Source organism: Salmo trutta, chromosome 35 (genome assembly GCF_901001165.1).
Source record: "Salmo trutta chromosome 35, fSalTru1.1, whole genome shotgun sequence".
Lineage (NCBI taxonomy): Eukaryota > Metazoa > Chordata > Actinopteri > Salmoniformes > Salmonidae > Salmo > Salmo trutta.
In genome coordinates, this window is record NC_042991.1 from 12,679,027 (window position 1) to 12,685,473 (window position 6,447).

The following is a 6,447-nucleotide window of genomic DNA, read 5'->3' on the forward strand; positions in this document are numbered from 1 at the left end:
TGTTTTCTATGTTTGCGTTATAGCCTTGTGTTAGCTCTATGTGGGTTATTTCTATGTTGGGTTCTGTCGATTCCCAATCAGAGACAGCTGTCGCTAGTTGTCTCTGATTGGGATCACATTTAAGTTTCTTTTTCCCCCACGCTGTTTGTGGGGTGTTGCCTCTTTGTGTTTGAGCAGTTAACGTATCGGCATTTTTCTTGGTTTTGTGTACGTGTTTATTTCAGTGTGAAGAATAAACATGTGTTCGCTCCCAGCTGCGCTTTGGTCCGCTTCCTCATCACCCGACGACGATCGTTACAGGTAAACTGTAGAATACAGTACTATACACTGTAGTATCCCTCGATCAAGTGTAGTACTTACTATAGAATTGTGTAGTATACTGTAGAATACTATAGTACACACCAGAGGTGGGATCAAGTCCTTGTTTTACAAGCCACAAGTCTCAAGTCTTAGCACTCAAGTCCCAAGTCAAGTCCCAAGTCAAGACAGGCAAGTCCAAGACAAGTCTCAAGTCAAGACCGACAAGTATCAAGTCAAGTCTCAAGTCCTAAACTTTGAGTTTCGAGTCCTAAACAAGTCATAATGTGCTCTTCACCAAATGTAATACCATTTCATATTTTTAACAAGAGTAATAGTTAGTATATTACATTTACACAAATCATGAATGCTTTTAATTTTATTACTTTACAAATAAACTTTATATTTCCATGGAAATACATGGGTAGCCATAAGCAAGACCCCCCCCCCCAATAGCGATCGACTATCGAGGATCGCTATGGGGTGCAATCGTGCGATGTAGGCTTGTACACAATCGCCCAACCTTAACACACACACACACACACTCTCTCTGTGTGGTTACAGTAGGCTAACGTATGTCAATGGTTTTAGGAACAGCAGTAACGTCAGGCAGGATTTAGGCTACCAACTGCCTAGCCAGTTGTAGCTCAGTCTTGGGTACAATGATCACGTTCCCGCACTGACTGACTGTGTGGAGGCTCATTGATTTAACGTTACGTTAGCCAACATGGTACACTGGCAAAGTTATGATTGATATAGCTGTCGGCTATATTAGCCACGACTTACCGTTCTTTGTGCAGCTTCAAATGTCGAACAAAGTTGGAAGTTGTTGTGCCTCCGTTTGTCATTTTCTTCCCGGATGTTTTGCAAGTTGCAATCCGTTTTTTGTTGATACAGCGTAGTCTTTATATCCGAAAATAATAATTTTGGGTATCATCTTTCCAAGGGCTCCATCTGAATTCACTCGCTGACGTTCCTCTGTACTGCCACACGCAACTTTTTCTCAGCTGGCACAATTTGATTGGCTGCTGTCCGATTCAAACTGTAATCCGTTAAATTAAGAGTTGATGCGCTGCACACTTTTTTTAATAGCATAATTTTTTATATTTGGGCTTGGGGAGGGTATCAAGTCAGTTTGAGTCAAAAGGCTCAAGTCCAAGTTAAGTCATGAGTCATTGGTGTTAAAGTCAAAGTCGAGTTGCAAGTCATTATATTTGTGACTCGAGTCCAAGTCATGTGACTCGAGTCCACACCTCTGGTAACCACTGTAGTATCCTTCGATCAAGTTTAGTACTTACTGTAGAATTCTATAGTAAACTGTAGCATACCATACTACAAACTGTAGTATCCCTCAATCATGTGAAGTACTTAATATAGAATTTTGCAGTATACTCTAGTAAACTGTAGAATATTATTGTCAGATCTTAGGATAAGACCCAGATGCAGACAGTTCGAAATCCATAAAACTCTCATCGGCCCCAGAGTCGATGAGTACCCGGAGAGATTTCAATGGATTCCCCCGCAGCAGGGTGGCATGGAGAGGGGTGCGAGTAAGGAGAGGAAAAGTTCTCCGTATTGCCCACCAGAATACTCACCCCTACCGGTGAGCCTGGTCTTTTAGTGGACACGGGGACACGAAATGACCAATAGTCCCGCAATACAGGCAACTGTTTGTGTTAAACCTTTGTAAATGTTCGGCTGGAGACAACCTAGCTGCCTAGTTGCATCGGCTCAGGAAGAGTTGAATCGCTAGACTTTGGAGGCTCTCGGGGGAACTCAGGTAGCCTCGGATTTGCTTGGAAATGTAGACATCGGGGACTTCCAGGATGTCTCGTAGGTGAGGTGGAATCAGACCTCCTCTCCTTCCTAGCTTCCCGTAGCCGCCCATCAATCCGGATGGTCAAGGCGATGAGTGAGTCAAGATCTGTCGGTAGTTCCCGGGCTACTAGCTCGTCATTAACTTCCTCCGATAACCTGTGCAGGTACGTGTCGAACAGAGATTTCGGGTTCCAGGCACTCTCAGCCGCCAATGTGCAGAAATCCACCGCATAGTCTGCCACACTGCGGGAGTCTTGCTGAAGCTGGAGTAACTTCCGGGCAGCCTCTCTCCCAGACAACTGAGAATCAAAAACTTTTTTACGTCAGCCATGAACTCCTCCAGGCTGAAGCATACGGCAGACTGTTGTTCCCACGCTGCCGTAGCCCAGGCGAGAGCCCTCCCGAACATCAGCGTGATGAGGTATCCTATCTTCAAGCAGTCTGAGGGGAAGGAGGAGGGCTGCAGGTCAAAGATGAGGAAACACTGAGCCCGACTGGTTCCCGATTCTCCAACAAAGCATTCCGAAGGAGGTAAGCGGGGTTCTCGGGAAGCCGGGGTGGACGGGAGAGATGCACTGCTGACAGCCAGGTTACTGAGGGGCTGGGAGATTATGGTCGTGGTAGGCGGCCTAACAGACAACTCGCGGAATTGCTCCAGTAATGTATCCAATGCGCACTCACTGCGTTTGGCCAAGGTCTGGAAACCTTCCATAAGACCACGAAGCAACTCCTTGTGCCTTCCAAGGGTGGCTCCTTGGGAGGAGATGACGTTGCGGAGTTGGTCCGAGTCTGCTGGGTCAGTCATGGCCAGTTCGTACTATCAGACCTCAGGATAATACCCAGATGATGACAGATCGAAATAACAAATGTTTATTTATGAGACGGGGCAGGCAAACGGCAGGTCAAGGGCAGGCAGAGGTCAATAATCCAGGTCAGAGTCCATAAGGTACAGAACGGCAGGCAGGCTCAGGGTCAGGGCAGGCAGGGGTCAGTAATCCAGGGCAGTGTCAAGAGGTACAGAACAGCAGGTAGGCTCAGGGTCAGGGCAGGCAGAATGGTCAAAAACCGGGAGAACTAGAAAACAGGAACTAACAAAAAACAGGAGTACAGGAAAAACCGCTGGTACGCTTGACAAGACAAGACGAACTGGCCACAGACAAACAGAGAACTAGGTATAAATGCACCGGGGATAATGGGGAAGATGGTCAACACCTGGAGGGGGGTGGAGATAAACACAAAGACAGGTGAAACAGATCAGGGTGTGACAATTATACTACACACTGTAGTATACCTCAATCATGTGTATTACCTACTAGTGATCAAAGTGATTGAAAGTCCACTCGTCCCGCACAATTTAACTCTACTCCAATTGCACTCTGGCTCTTCCTACAACAAAATCACAGACTCAAACTTGCAAAGATAGATTTGCTTTGGTTTGTTGCATTGAAAAAGGGCTGATATAATGTTGATTCGATCACAGAAAAAAATTTGATCTATATAGTTAGTGCAAACTAATGGGGTGAAATCAGTGAAGCTCAATCTCTTGAGTCTCTGCCTGACATTACATTTCTTCTGCATGGCAGTCCTGGAGGAGGTGTGCGGTTTAGAGGGAACATTGCGCACTAAGATTTATTACGCTGACAATTTTAGTACTCGTCACTGCATTCTCTACTAGATAGTTGGTTGGCCCTCTTTGATGTCATATAGGTTGATACATTGCTATGTTTTCATTTATAAAGCCCTTTGCAAAAAGTCCCATTGTACCTAACATCATTACCAAACTTTAGACATACAAGTCACCACACCCAGTTTCAGGGATGGGTAACTGGAAATTCCTTTGGTCTCTGAGTTAGGTAAATTTTGTTTCACCTTATTTGTGGTATTTTCTGTAATTTATGTAATTCAGGTCTCATCTTTAAAAGACACTCTGGTCTTAGTATGACTTTTGATCAAATAAAGGTTAAATAGGTATTTTAAAATTAACTTTTAAAACTTTGATTACTTCTTTACTCCTTTTATCAGCTTCAGTTGTAATTTGCTTTGCTGTCTGGTTGTATATTAGCGAAAAGACTGAAAGTGAAACTGTAGCCAGAGCAATAACCGAGTGGAACATCATTTTTTGTGTGCAAGTATTCGGTTTGCTTCAGAAATCTCACAAAGTCATGGAACTACTGTAGCTACTTTATGTGTTGTCTTTGGGGAACCTAATACCCCTACAATTCTTACAGCCTTAATATGGTGTCGGATTTGACATTGTTGTCAAGGCTCTGGACGCTCCTCAGTCCAGAGCCTCCAGCGACCCTCCTCAGTCCGGAGCCTCCAGCGACGATCCTCAGTCTGGAGCCTCCAGCAACGTTCACCAGTCCGGAGCCTCCAGCGACGCTCACCAGTCCGGAGCCTCCAGCAACGCTCACCAGTCCGGAGCCTCCACCGACGCTCACCAGTCCGGAGCCTCCAGCGGCGCTCCCCAGTATGGAGCCTTCAGCGGCGGTCCGCAGCCCGGAGCCTTCAGCGGCGGTCCGCAGCCCGGAGCCTTCAGCGGCGGTACGCAGCCCGGAGCCTTCAGCGGCGGTACGCAGCCCGGAGCCTTCAGCGGCGGTACGCAGCCCGGAGTCTTCAGCGGCGGTCCGCAGCCCGGAGTCTTCAGCGGCGGTCCGCAGCCCGGAGTCTTCAGCTGCGGTCCGCAGCCCAGAGCCTTCAGCGGAGGTCCGCAGCCGAGAGCCTTCAGCGGTGGCCTTTATCCTAGTGTCTTCAGCGGCGGTTGGCGGTACAAAGCCGATGATCCACGGTCTGGTTCCTCCGGACATACAGAAGCGGGGGGATCAGCGGGCGGTGGCGGTGCTATGCCCCGAACCAGAGCCGCCGCCAAGTACAGATGCCCACCCGGACCCTCCCCTATAGGTTCAGGTTTGCGGCCAGGAGTCCGCACCTTTGGGGGGGGGGGGGGGGTTACTGTCTCGCTCTGACCTATGAGAGCTGTTTTTTCTCTGGTTAGTTAGGTCAGGGTGTGATATGGGTGGGCAGTCTATGTTTTTTGTTTCTATGTTTTGTTTTTCTATTTCTAGGTTGTGTTTTGGGATGATCTCCAATTAGAGCCAGCTGGTTCGTGTTGTCTCTAATTGGAGATCATATTTAAGTTGGTTTTTCTATGGTGTTTTGTGCATAGTTGTTTTCCGTTTTGTAATTGTTGCCTGACGGAACTGTTTGCTGTCGTTTTTGTTTCATTGTAAAGGGTTTCATTTTTTTCATTAAATAAGAATCATGAGCACTCAACACGCCGCGCCTTGGTCCCCTCTATATGACGCACGTTACACAAAAGCCTCACATACAGTATATCGTTTGGTCATTATGCTGCCACAGAATGTATTGTGAGCAAGGCCTCATAAAAGCTTTATATACCAGATCTGTGAGAAAAGTTCTATATGTTATTGAAACAATGTTGCGATTGTTTGTGTGAATGCCAACAGGTGTGGTTCCCATGGGGGAAAGATTCTATTGGGGAAAGGTTCCTGTGGGGGTTGCCATGGAAGCCAAGAAGGGGAATAAGATGTGTGTGGGTGTGTGGGTGTGTGTGTGTGTGTGTGTGCTCAAACACACATGCATGTGGGGTTCTGGGAGAGGGTGTGTCCATCTGATGAATGGGCATGTGCCTGACCTCAATTTTATACACTAATTGTAGTCTCAACCTGTCACGCTCTGACCTAGGAGAGCTGTGTTTTCTCTGTTTAGTTAGGTCAGGGTGTGATAGGTGGGTGGGCATTCTATGTTTTGTTTTCTATGTTTTGGCCGGGTATGGTTTCCAATCAGAGGCAGCTGTCTATCGTTGTCTCTGATTGGAAGCCATACTTAGGCAACCCGTTTTTCCCTTTGTTTTTGTGGGTAGTTGCTTTCTGTTTAGTTTGTAAACCTGACGGAACTGTTGGCTGTCATTTTGTTATTTTGTCTAGTGTTCGTTTCCATTAAAATATATAATGATGAGCACTCTACACGCTGCGCCTTGGTCTCCTCCATACGACGCCCGTAACACACCCATTCATTTCTGATAACCGGTCATTTTTGACCAGGAACACCACAGGTGTACGAAAGTTAAATAAAAATTGAATGAAATTCATCAAAATGTATTTTGTGTGTTCAGATGCCCTGTGTGGACGAAGTCATGGAACCTTATGACAATCAGATTAAATGAACTACATTTTTCAGAGACAAAACTTGTAAATTGGTCCAATTCGACCAGAATACAGCAGGAGGGTTAAAAATGTAATGTGTAGTAAAACTGCATAAACCTAATTTCAAGTTAAAGTGTGTTGTTAGCTAGCTAACGTTAGCTGGCTG